Raw genomic sequence first — 13,778 nt, 5'->3', positions numbered from 1 at the left:
GCTTGGTAGGACTAAGAGTATTACGAAATACAATTATCCCCATCCTAACCACGTCATGGGCAAACCGGACAGAATGCCGAGAGTTCTATCCCTAGAACCAGGGCCCCCGTGGAATCCGTGGTCCACCTCCACAGAATAGTTCCGCCTGGAAAACCAGGTCCGGACATTGTCGGGTAGATGATGGATCTACCACATTTCCCACTATTTAGCTTCGGATTTAACTTCAATCCAAGTTATGATATGTTTTTTTATTTATTAGATATTGAAAATTTTGACAAAAGTGGAAAAATCCAGATTTTATTCCAAAAATATATAATGTCATATGGGACTCTTGGGTTCGAACCTGGGAAGAAATTCCTGAAGTTCGAGAGCCCCCTCACCACGTCAAGGTGGTCCCATAATGAGGGGGAACTAAAGCAGAATAACATACTACTTTCTTAAGTACCCAGTATCAAGACTTTTCTATTACTCAAACTAACATAGCAAAAGACCCTTTCTCACAACTACTAAGAGGACTTGACCCAGTGGAATGCACACAATGGCCTTCCACATTAGGGAATTTTCTGGTTTGTAATATAATTCCAGTGCCTAAAATTCCTACCGTTGTTGCCTTCTTAAAGAAAATTATGTGCTGTGGACCATTTTGAGCAATCGGAGGATATAATTTCACCACAGTAATCATTTTTTCAGGTCCTTTCGAACCAGATCGGTCATCATATCCTAACCTTTCCGGTTCTTGGTTCTCGTTTGCATAAACCAGTCGGCGGTTATTATCGTTATGGCAGAGCCCAACCTTGTTTGCATTCATATAGGCTAGGTTACGATTTCGTTATTATATTCGGATTCAGTCATCATTTGTATTTACCCAGCATAACCTTTCTGTAACTTGGAATTGCTACTCATATAGTAAATTAGTCATCAACTTATAAACTGTTTTTTACACCACTTGGTAAATTTACGGTGATGTCATTAATTGCTAAAGCAAACAATGTACAGCTCAAGACACTACCTTGAGGGATTCCTTCTTCAAGTTTATAGGTTACTGAGTACGAATTTTCAACTCTTACTTGAAAAGTTCTGTTTGTTAAAAAGTTCTTAATGAATCTTGGTAAGTGGCCTCTTAATCCCTTGGAATGGAGTTTTCGCATGATATTATGTTTCCATGTTGTCATGTGCTTTTAGCTATTAATCTTTTTTGTTCAAAGCCTTTTTGATATGATCCTCTAAATTTGTTAAGGGGTCTAGGGTTGATCTGCCAGCTATTTTACCTGATTGTTTTGGTGTTAAAATGGATTCTTTGGTTATTACATATGTTACTTGTGCATAGACAGCTTGTTAGGGATATCGGTCTATAATCGGATGGACTACCTGAATCTTTTCCTGGTTTATTTATTGGAATTATTATGGCATGTTTCCATTTCTCAGGAAAGACCCGTTCAGCCAGATAGTATTTGAAATGATGTGTGTGTCTGCGTATCATTATTATTTCAGTAAATGAAACCAATTCACATAGAGCAAGTACACAGGGGTCTTTGACTTGAAATTCAAGCTTCCAAAGAATGTTGGTTTCAACCTCCCACTGCAGCAGTAACTGATCACGATACAGAGCCAGTGATTTTTCATCGCCCTGAGGGAGGGCAAAACTGAGAATATCAAAGTGGCATGTGAACACTAAATACTATACCAATGGACCATTATGTTAGGCCCTTGATGAAAATGTGATGATAAAAGACCAGGGGTGTAAATTGCTTTCTTAGTATGAGAAGAAGCAACTATGTGAATTGTATAGGCCCTGGGACTGGCCTGAATGTATAGACAAACACTATATGTCTAGGAGGGAGCCTGTTTGCTGAAGGTGCTGGAGACTACATGTATAATAGTTTTTATGTGGGGTGCAGTTACAAATGCCTGTAGAGACTCACAATCAAGAAAATATTTTGGGTTCCCTTAAAGATTAGTAGTTTAGTTAAAGGAAATACAGCAGGATGCAAATATATTGTTAATTGGGTGGCCATAAGGCTGTCAACATCCTGTGTTTGTGTTGCTCATGGGTCTTTATTATCAATGTTCGGTTCCAATGTGGACGTCAGGGTCGGGGTCGGGGTCATGACAGTGTTGACGACTGAGGTTGTTCAGAAGCTGAAGCAACAAAGCAAGGTGTGATGGTGACCTCCGGAGTTCTGTCGGCTCATCTCTGGCAGGCTGACACTTGATGGCCACTAGGGAGACATTGGAAACAACTTCTAAACTTCCAGATCATGAGAATCATATATAAGGACATATCAAAAGTTTCGGCACTGCAATCATCCTGGCATAGTAATACTTTTGACTGCATTCAATCCCTATAACTGTAATTTTACTGCTATAACAAAAACATTACTCAATTACAAGAAACCCATGCATTCTCATAATACTGGCTTCAAAGCCATAAAAATAATAAAATCATTTATAAGCATTTTCTACTTTCAACCAAGACATGAGCAACACTTTTTATCACGTCTTTCCAAGTGATTAAAGAAACTAATGGTTGGACTGGTGTGGTTTTTATTTATTTATTTTTTTATTTATTTACTTTTACAGGTGGAGTCTGTCAACCAGTAAGGCAGTATTTTAGTAGGCCACCAGTATTTATCAAAAAATATACAAGGCCACTTAATCATAACCTTAAATAAAAAACACTGAAGCTCATGAACTTGAGCACATAAACTAGGGAATACACGAGTGACCCCTTAATTTTTCAACATGAATTATAATACTTTGTCATAATAAGGAATTCCTAATTTATTAAAAATAAAAAAAGATTGCATGGATAACTCAAAAATTATAATTAATCATTAGGTATTTGCAAGTTCTGTCACCTGTGTTCCAAAACGTAGAAATGCAACGTCCGGTTAGGAAGTTTTCAAACAAAAGACAATCAGGAGTAGAAGTGGCATCTTCACTTTATGGTCTGCCACACCAAATGTGGAAAAAATTTCCACGCTCTTTTTTAGCATTTTAAGAGACCATGCCAAAAACTTACACAAAAATTCAACTTACGCGAGGCGATTCCAGACGCCTCGCGCAAGTTGAATTTTTGTGTAAGTTTTTGGCATGGTCTCTTAAAATGCTAATAAATGGTGATTTCTAGAGTTAGAACACTAAACATGACCCTAATTATTCTCCCAAAGTACTAAGCTAACACCTAAAATAAATTAAAGTTACTGTAATTTAATCTAAAATTTGCTATTTCTCCCTTCTTTCCCCCTTCCAACTGATCTATTTTTAGACGTCTTCTCAACTTCATTCCCTCTCTGTCCTTGTTCTGAAATTCCTTTCCATAAACAAACAGGGCTTTTTATTTGGACTAAGACAACTCTTAATTATGTGTCTGTTTTAGAACTGCGCATTTACAGTTCTAATCAGCGAAGGTAAACTTAGATCAATGTAAAATTACCTACCACAAGAGAGAGAGAGAGAGAGAGAGAGAGAACCCACTGACCTGCTAATGGCGACAGTAAATTCACAGAGTATTTGACAGCTCTGACTTCGAGCGTCTCTTCAAGTTAAAAACAAAAGATGAAAGAGAGATTTTAATCTAAATTTTGTAATTACAGTTATAGTATTATTACATATCATTATCATTGTGTTATTTTGTTGAAAATAATGGAAGTTTTTAAATTCTTCTGACAAACAATTTTGCTGACTCAGCTAGGTTGTTGAGTAGAATTCCAATATTCATATTTGTCATAATTAGGATATTTGTCAAAAGTATTTTATCAAAAAATATTTTATTACATATTTTGTTTATATCTCTTTGATGGGTACAGAAACCAAGGCCAGAGACTTCAACGGAATCTTGGTAGCTATCTGGTCATTTTTGGTATTTTCTTGGATACGGGTATATTATGTATCCTTGTACTACTGCTGGTACGACTACAGGGGTTGGTTTAGTCTACATGTTTCGACCATCTCCATGGTCTTCATCACTACGTTGGTGTGGACGAACTGGATGAATGCTGGGTTCAGATCGGTTTTTATAGGAGTGGTGGGTGGTTTCAAATTCGGTGCTTATTTTTATAGGAGGGGTGGGTGGTGTCAAAATCAGTGCTTATTCATCAGGCATCCTTCTTGGCCTAAACTGTCCCTCATGCATCGATGGTTGGGGCTGGTCTTACACGAGAGCCCCATTGTGGTGCTGAGAAGGGGCAGGGGAATTCTGCTCTACAGCAGCTAAATTTTGATTGGTGCTCACGTTGCGTGAGGTGCTCGTTGCAAGTCTCCTGGGCATAGCAGGAAATTCTTTTAAAAAAATGCATCGTGGCCATCCCAATGTAACTGCCAAGGCACCCTTGGATGGGGCATAAATAATGGTAAATCACATAGGTTTTCTTGAGAGGGTCCTGCTGTAGGGTGGCTGGATTATTCTTCATAATCATACTGCTTGTTTTTAGGTTATCGTAATAAATTACTACAATGATCATCTCAGGGTTGGTGGTGCTGGCGTTTTCCTCAATGATTTCTGCGGGGCGCGATCATCATTTTTGTACTTTTTGCAGAAGAAACCCCTATAGAAGAGATCTATATGTTCACTGACGTCAAGGCGTGGCTCCTGCTGGTACCAGTTCTAGACATTCCAGCGGATAGATTCTTCTATGTTTTTATTAGTATGGCCATTATCAACAAGGACCTGGACAACACACTCAAGTTCGTTGTGAGTGTCGTTCCAGGAGGAGCAGTGCGAGAGGACCCTCTTGACGTAAGCACTGATGGCAGAGCGCTTATACCTCTTGGGGGGCACTCTCTCTTTCCGTTGAGACACATTCGTAGGTTTAGTGTAGACCTTGATTGAAAAATGGGCCTCTTTCTCTTCAACCAGGACATTGAGAAAATGGAGGCGGCGGTCTTGGCTATGCTTGATCATAATGGTGAGGCTGCTGTGTCTGTGGAAAGCGCACCTAAGGTCTTCTATTGCTTTCCGTGAATCAAATATCCTAATCAAGACAAATATGAATATTGGAATTCTACTCAACAACCTAGCTGAGTCAGAAGAACGAATCATCAGAAGAATTGACAAGACCCTGTATAAGATTAATTCATTGAAAAATAACATTTTCAATTAACAAAACATGTATCAAAGAAGGTCTGCTCCCTGCATATATTATTATTAATCTTATTATTAATATTTGAAAAATATTAATGAACATATACATACATGTATCATAAAAACTATCATCCCAGTGAGAGAGAGAGAGAGAGAGAGAGAGAGAGAGAGAGAGAGAGAGAGAGAGAGAGAGAGGAGGATGAGAAGAGAGAGTGAAGAGAGAGAGGAGACCTGCTAATCAGCAACTCTCCCACCCCCCAGTTATATTAAATTGACATTTTTGACAGCTCTGGCTTCCTGAGAGTTAAAAGATGAAGGAAAGGATAAAGAAAGGATACGTAATTTGTTTCTTTGAAATACTATCATGTACAAATTTTGTAATTACATTTATTATTATTATTATTTACTCTTTATATTTGGAAATATTAATAAACTTATACATGTACCATAAAAACTCTATTATCTCAGTAAAAGAGACACAGAGAGAAAGATTATCTTTATATTATTTAATGTTATCTAATCAACTCATGAAAGCTTGTAAATTTATAGTTTACATAAAAAAATAAACATTTCAGCAGAGTTTCTCGAGGATTCGTAAATGTTGCGTTTGCACGCCTGTGAAAAAGTCGAGTGTGATAATTACTTAGGGTCCAATGAAAAGTTCAACTATTGTGAATTTGTGCAACTCCAATCTCGTAAGTCTTAAGTATTATTGTATTGTGGTTAGATATATTATATCCTTACACTGAATGAGTCTTACCTATATTCTCGGTCATTTGCACATTTACATATCTATAAGTTTATAGTATAATATTAACTGAATAAAGAGCTATCAGAGAATGGCTGCTTACGCCGAGTTATGAAGCAGCAAAAGTTGACAGAGGAGCGATGTTTTGATTGACATTTCAAATATAAGCGACAACAGAAGGATAGCTTTAGGTTTCCATCTATGTAATTAAAGTAACAAGTATTTAACATTTTTTATCAAATGTAAAAAATTATTGTGATTAACTTAATAAGGGAAATCTATGGGAAATCATCTTTAGATTGTCAAGGAAAGCATATATTGTTTTATAAATATACAGGCAGTCCCTGGGTTACATCAGGTTTGGGTTGCGTCATTCTGGACTTGCGGCGCTTGCCTTGTGGCTCTGTTAACCGCATTTTCAACACCGTTTTACGACGCTGTAACAGCCCTGCAAGTGCTATCTATTCCCATTATAATTATGAAGATTTGAGTTAAGGCGATTTTTGGCTTACACCTCCCGGCCAGGAACGGAACTCCTGTGTAACCCGGTGACTGCCCGTATGTTAGATTTCACAGTTGGTTGAATAAATTTAAAATTTAGGCAAGCGTGGAAGTGAGTGGTGTGGAAATGTGGCAGCACTGTGATACTTGTTCTGGCATCATATTTAAACTACCCTTGCACTTATATTCTTGGGTTACGTTACTAAATGTAAACAGATCAAACAGGTTAAAATGAAGAGTTGAACATTGCCAGAAAAATATCATGTCAGTGTATCATCAGTGATGAAAAGGGTTAACTTGTAAGCTTTCACTGGATACACTACCAAAATATGAGAAGAAAAAACATGGCATATACTACAGTTGTAGCATAACTTGAAACTTATGAACAGCAGAGGCAAAGGGCCTCTCATTCCATTGCTGGACATGTTCTAGGGATCAAATATACAAACATATGATCCACATAAAGGCCCCTTTCCATCCACAATCCAATCTAAGGGGACCAGGCGAATGATAGTTGATGACAATGTAGGTAGACCTGTGGGGCCACAAAACGCCCCATCCCTAGTTTACATGCACAGTGAGGCTGTGCCAGTAAAAATCTATAAAGCCCTGAGATAGGCTTGAATTCAGGACCAAAACCATGGAAAGCTACTAGGAATAAAACTCTTCAACCATGACTTCCAAATTCTAAATCATAGGAAATACAAGACCTCTGGTATTGAGAACTAAACAAAGCACCTCGGCAAATCACAAATGCGAAACTTCTTTTGTCACAGGCAATAAAGGTGTTTATGAGTTCCTAGTTGAAATAGGGCTTTTGGCAGATGGCCAAATGGGGTATCCTCTGCTGGTGGTCTAACACACAATCACCATTGACTGGAAAAGAAAATTGTAAATCTGAGCAAGACTGCTTGAGAAAGAGAGAAATCTTGGCAGGCTGGCGAAACTGCCACCGGAAAACAATGCTCTGCCTATGGCAGAACAAACTATATGAAACTAATACAATCAGCTCTGAGACTTAAGAAACCTAACAGACAATACAGTTTTTAAAAAGTACTGTAACCAATATTGAGAAAATCATGGAGCAGGGGAACAATGAGACTGGGTAACTGCCTAAGTCTAATCAGTTTGGTGTCATATCAAACTGACAGCACCATATACTAATCCATTTTCAGTCCTGTGGTAGCACTCATAGAACATTTTGCATTTGAAAGGGCAAATGACAGCAAGAAGACTGACACTCTAGTATCTTACTTCTACACCAATCATGTTACAACTAGACATTAATACTTTAAAAGAGCAAAAATCCAACAACACTACTCTAAGGAACACAAGAAAAGATGGGAATAGTTTATTGAGATCTCCATCCACAACATTTGTTGCCAGTCTTACCAAAATCTAAACCTGGATAAGTATGTAACCTGCAATATCTTAAGAATTTCAAGAGTCACATGCCTAACTAAATTAAAGACAGAAATCAATCTAACTGGATAGTCATGAATCAAACTAGCAATGCTGTCTTGCATACCTTTCTGAAAGGGTATAGAGGCAAGTTGTTTCTGCAGGCATGACAGCTTGACTGCAAGTTAGGTAAAGTGTTGTGTTTAGTTATTTCATGTATTAGTTGGTAAGTATGCATGTAACAGCTTTAACTGCTAATCGCCAGTTGTTTTTGCTGGTCCTGCAGTTAACCGAATACATTTGGTGGTTCGGTCAACCACAGTTGTAAGCAGTCTCGCTACATCAACCAGTGTTAAGTTGTGCGAAAATGACTCATGGACTTAGCCATAATTTAGACACGAAATCATCGAGATCTCCACATCTTAATCTTAATCACTCTGTTTTAAGTTTGTTTGGGGAAAGTGCCTTTAGGGGATATGTATATCTAGAATAAGGGCAGTTTTCTTTTGATGTGCTTTGAATAAGAGTTATGAAGTATAGACTATTGGAAGCCAGTCTCATAATTCAGGCTAGGATAGCGATCTCGTCTTTCACAACAACGAATCCATCATTCACAATCACAGGAAGTTAATATCATTTATGTACCCATTGGTATACACAACGCAATGATGTATCTTGAATGCCAATTAAAATGAGTATATGGTAATCCGGGTGTCGTAGTGTAGGTCTTAGGCTACAATTTGGTTATTCACGTAGTAATACCTTCTCAAACATCATTTTATAGCATTTGTGAAAATAAAGTTCACCAGTACTTGATTGCAATCAACACTATTACAAATGGTCTACAAAATGCAAAGGCTACTGGAATGCAAAAACTACATTAATCTAAGACTCACATTCCATTCAAGGTTCAATTTCATACTGATCCAAAGATGGAGGATCACAATTGAGTCACCGATCATATAAATTGTAATTTTAAAGCAAGACGCACAACACAGGCAGTCACAAGAGGCAAAAAGACATGACAAGTGGAGTGTAAGCTTAGTCTAAATATACTGCACTCAGATTGGCTAGGAGCACAGAAGTACTGTTTCATGACTGGCTAACCACCAGTACCCTGCCTCATCCATCTTGCTTCAAGATTCACACACACATGCATCAGTTTTAAATCAAAGGAAATACAAGACTTCTGGTATTGAGAACTAAACAAAGCACCTCAGCAAATCACAAATGCGAAACTTCTTTTGTCACAGGTAATAAAGGTGTTTATGAGTTCCTTGTTGAAATAGGGCTTTTGGCAGATGGCCAAATGGGGTATCCTCTGCAGGTGGTCTAACACACAATCACCATTGACTGGAAAAGAAAATTGTAAATCTGAGCAAGACTGCTTGAGAAAGAGACTAATACAATCAGCTCTGAGACTTAAGAAACCTAACAGACAATACAGTTTTTAAAAAATACTATAAGTACTTAAGCCCTCTGGAAAAGAAAGGGTCGAGTCCTCCATTTACTTCAAATGTTATCATATATTCAGCATTATCAAGTAGTGTAACCAATATTGAGAAAATCATGGAGCAGGGGAACAATGAGACTGGGTAACTGCCTAAGTCTAATCAGTTTGGTGTCATATCAAACTGACAGCACCATATACAGTGGTACCTCAAGATACGAAAGGCTCAACTTACGAAAAACTTGAGATACGAAAGCTGACACGAAAAATTTTACTGCTCTACATACGAAATTTTCAAGATACGAAAGGTTTCTGAAAGTCCGAGATTTGCCCTATAACAATTTGAAACTCGCGCCGCGCGCCGCCATCTTAGTTCTAGTAGACTCGCCACCATCCCCCTGCTCTCCCATTGGTTCCTGATGCTAGCCAAGCCATGAGATCCTTCTCTCCTATTGGACAGCATCCGTCCCATCATGCATCTTACGTGGTGGCGTGCCTTCGCTCGGCCATTTCGCACCCGAAGCTTTATTGTACGCATGCGGCATTCGTTCGGTCCAACGATTTCGTTTGTGAGAGGTGGACAAAGAGGCAGGTAGAAGTGTACTGATTTTTATTACAGTCAAGGGAAATATAAATATACAGCATGCGGACGGAAATGTGGTCACCGACCCGCAAGAGAGTAAAAGTGGGTCGAAGGAGTCGCTTTTTTCCGAGGAAGATTGAGGCGCCCTGTGGAATCCGCGTCTGCGAGGTCCTCGTCCATGATGAAGGCTGGTTTCAGACGATCGATTGTGACCCAGTCCTCGCGACCGTTGATGGATAAGAGATATGCCTTGTCAGTGCGTCGTAGGACGCGGAAGGGACCGCGGTAGGGTCTCGTTAGAGGCGGGCGGCGGGCGTCGTCCCTGACGAAGACGTGCTTGCACGATGATAGGGCCTTCGGGAGGAAACGTTTGGTTCTGTCGGAGAAGGTTTTGACGCAGGGCGTGAACTTCCCGGCGGATTCCCGAAGCCTGGCGATGGAGACGTCAGCGTCATCGGCATTGGTCGGGAAGAACTCGCCAGGGACTGTTAATGGCTCCCCGTATACCCTTGCTCCGCGGGTGATGCCTCGCCGTTCGCCCGCGCACGGGGCATCCTGAGACCGAGGGGGAGGACCACGGTAGTTGGCTCTTCCAATTTTCGTCGGTGCAGCGCGCCATCAGGGAAGCCTTGATCGAACGGTGGACTCTCTCCACCATGCCATTAGCTGCTGGGTTGTAGGCGGTGGTGGCATGTAGCGACGTTCCCATTAGGCGGGCCAGGGCAGTCCACAACTCCGACAGGAAAACTGGTCCGCGGTCTGTCGTGATTTCGTCTGGCACTCCGAATCGACTGACCCAGCTGGCGAGGAGTGCTTCGGCACATGCTTTCATGGTCGCCTCCGACATCGGCGTTGCCCTCGGGCCATCTGGTGGAGCGATCGATTACCGTCAGGAGGTACCTGACGCCTTCCGACGGGGGCAGGGGGCCAACGACGTCTATGTGGATGTGGTCGAATCTTCGTTTCGGCTGCGGAAATTCCCCCACGCCTGATTCTGTGTGCCGACTGATTTTGCTAGTTTGGCAAGGCACGCAGGTCCTGGCCCACTCGAGGGAGTCCTTCCGAATTCCATGCCAGACGAACTTCTCCGTCAGGAGGCGCATCATCGTCCGGCCCGAGGGGTGCGAGAGTCCGTGTATGATGTCGGACATGGCTTTCCTTCGAGAGGCTGGGATCAGCGGGCGCGGGTGGCCCGTGCTGATGTCGCAGAGGAGCGTCGTGCCTGCGGGTCCGAAGGGCACGTCTTCCCACTTGAGGGCGGTGATAGCAGTGCGGTATGCGGCGGTCTCCGGGTCGGCGGCCTGTTCCCGGGCGAGGTCTTCGTAGTCGACCCCGAGATGCACGGCGTTGATTTCTATCCTCGATAGGGCGTCTGCCACGGGGTTCTTCTCGCCAGGCACGTACTGGATGGTGCAACCGAACTCCGCGATGGCTGCCAGGTGCCTCTGTTGTCTCGCTGACCAAGCGTCGCCCGCCTTGGTGAAGGCGTGTACCAAAGGGAGGTGGTCTGTCCTGATCGTGAAGGGGGAGCCCTCGAGGAGGTAGCGGAAATGGCGCACTGCTTGGTACACCGCCAGGAGTTCGCGGTCGAACGTGCTGTACCTCGTCTCGGCGGCTGACAGTTTTTTGCTGTAGAAGGCGAGTGGCTGGAGCAAGCCCTGGACCATCTGCTCGAGGACAGCCCCGCAGGCGACGTTGCTGGCGTCGGTGGTGAGGCGTAAAGGTGCAGCAGGGTCTTGGTGGCATAATGTCGCCGCTCTGGCGAGGGCCCTCTTCGTCTCGTTGAAAGCCTTCTCTTGTTCGGCCTCCCACGTTAGGGCCTTTGGTTTCCCCTTCAGGACCTGTGTTAGAGGAGACATGGTGCGGGCGGCGGCGGGGATGAATCGGCGGTAGTAGTTGACCATTCCGATGAACTCCTGCAGGGACTTGACCGTGGTTGGTGTTGGGAACTTCTGCACCACGCCTACCTTCGAGGCCATGGGGCGCACGCCCGTCGCGGAGATCTTGTGCCCGAGGAAGTCCACCTTCTCGGCGCCGAAGGTGCATTTGTCGAAACGGACGACCAGCCCGTTTTCCTGCAGGCGCTTCAGGACCGCTCAGACGTGATGTAGGTGTTCCTCCAAGGACCTGGAAAAAAATAAGATATCGTCGACGTAGCAGACGCAGAAGGATCGGGGGGCGGCGAGCTTCGTGGCATTGTTCGACAACGTCAGTTTCTTTGCCTTCTCTAGTAGTTCGTCGTCCTCTAGGGTGTACACGTCGGTCAGCTGTTTTCGGACGTCCGGCTTGAGTTGCCGCAGGAATATTTCGCTGCTCAGGCTGATCTCTTTCTTTTTTCCGTCGGGGCCTATTTCGGGCAGACGGACGAGGCCCATCACAGTGTCCCAGGCATCTTGGGTGTCGGCGCCGCGCATGGGGTTCGCGACTAGGTCGAGGGCGCGGGCGGCCCTTTCAGCGATGGGCGCGGAATAGGCTGTCACGAGCCTTTCTTTTATCTCGTCGAGCGTGACAAGTCCGGTTCGTGCTCGACCGGTCAGCCAGTTAGATATTCGGTCGAACACCTCTGTCGGGAGGGCCGATGCGACGAGGTCAGCCTGCAGCACTTTGTTCGTGAGCCCCGCGATCCGGAATTGCCCTTCGGCTCGGAAGAACCAGGCAGACGGGTCAGCCGTTGTGAAGGGGGGCAATTTGACAGCTCGAGCAGCCGCTGTGTCCGAGTCCGTTGCTGGGGCGGGGGAGGCCTGGGTTTCCCGCGTGGTACTGTCTGCGCCCATTGTCCTCTCTCACAGAAACGGTCGACAGAGTCGTGAATGGCGAGCCAAACCGTTTGAGGAAACGCCTGAACACACCTTGGGCAGGTATGCCGTATTTAGTCCGTTAGAGGCGTTGGTTATTTCCACGGTAGGAGCTTTCAGAGATCTATACTGAGGCGCCGTGTGAGTCCGTTAAAGATCTCTGAAGGTGAGCGGCGGTAGTAAGTCCCTTAATGGCTGAGCCAAAACCGCTTGGGTCACCGTCCAAACCGGGAGGTCACCAGTTGTGAGAGGTGGATAAAGAGGCAGGTAGAAGTGTACTGATTTTTATTACAGTCAAGGGAAGTATAAATATACAGCATGCGGACGGAAATGTGGTCACCGACCCGCGAGAGAGTAAAAGTGGGTCAGCGAGACCCGATTTGTGTTTCTTGAGAGACATAAAATACAAAATATAAAAGTACACAATATATGGTTATACAAGCTTTATACACTGGCGGAAAGCCCGCTGAATGCTCTCTCGGAGGGAAGTAAGAACAACGCGAATGATGAATTATATACAGAGAAAATTATGAATAAGCGTTGTCCTTACATGTTTAGTATCGTAAATTCGTTAGTGATTTCGTTGTGCTACTTTATCGTGTTGTGAGAACCTAATTAGTATACGTACTACATACGTAACTTAATTACGTACAGTACATATAGTCATCAGTCCCAGGAAAGTTGCTGAAGTTCACAGAAAGAAGAGAATGCTTTCTATGAAGACAAAGATGGAGATAATAAAAAAGTATGAAGCTGGCTTGCGGTTGAGTGAGATCGCTAAGGAATACAGCCGAAATCCGTCGACAATAGGCACCATCCTTAAGCAGGAGGAAGCCATCAAAGCAGCTACACCTTCCAAGGGCGTGACTATTTTGTCCAACAAGAGGAGCCATGTGCATAATGAAATGGAAAGGCTGCTTCTTGTACGGATCGAGGACAAAGAAATCGATGGCGATACGATAACCGAGACGGCAATCTGCCAGAAGGCCAGCGCTATTTTCGGTGATTTGATTGCCCAAGCCGAAGACGACGGCGGAGAGTCTCATGGGTGGTTCGAAAAATTCCGTAAACGGACTGGCATCCATTCGGTGGTGAAGAAATTGAAATTACGTAAAGTATAAAAAAGTAAAAAGAAATGTAAAAATCAAAAAAAGACAAAATAAATTTTATTCTAAGTTTTTTGTAAAGTTAAGTGTTACAGATTTGTTAATGTGTTT

At 43.0% G+C, this 13,778-nt stretch overlaps 1 protein-coding gene across 4 annotated transcripts in view; it reads right to left on the bottom strand.

The window, feature by feature from the left end:
* Positions 1-1,183: 1,183 nt before the first annotated feature.
* Positions 1,184-13,778, bottom strand: part of LOC135203283 (major facilitator superfamily domain-containing protein 6-like) — a 68,005-nt gene continuing 55,410 nt past the window's right edge. For all 4 annotated transcript variants that reach the window (XM_064233041.1, XM_064233040.1, XM_064233042.1 and 1 more), the window contains one exon: positions 1,184-2,219. The gene's annotated coding sequence lies outside the window, so the exon portion shown is untranslated. The remainder of the gene's footprint in view (positions 2,220-13,778) is intronic.

Source organism: Macrobrachium nipponense, chromosome 36, assembly GCF_015104395.2.
Source record: "Macrobrachium nipponense isolate FS-2020 chromosome 36, ASM1510439v2, whole genome shotgun sequence".
NCBI lineage: Eukaryota > Metazoa > Arthropoda > Malacostraca > Decapoda > Palaemonidae > Macrobrachium > Macrobrachium nipponense.
Note: the sequence above shows the minus strand (reverse complement) of the source record. Positions and strands in the feature narration are given on the sequence as shown.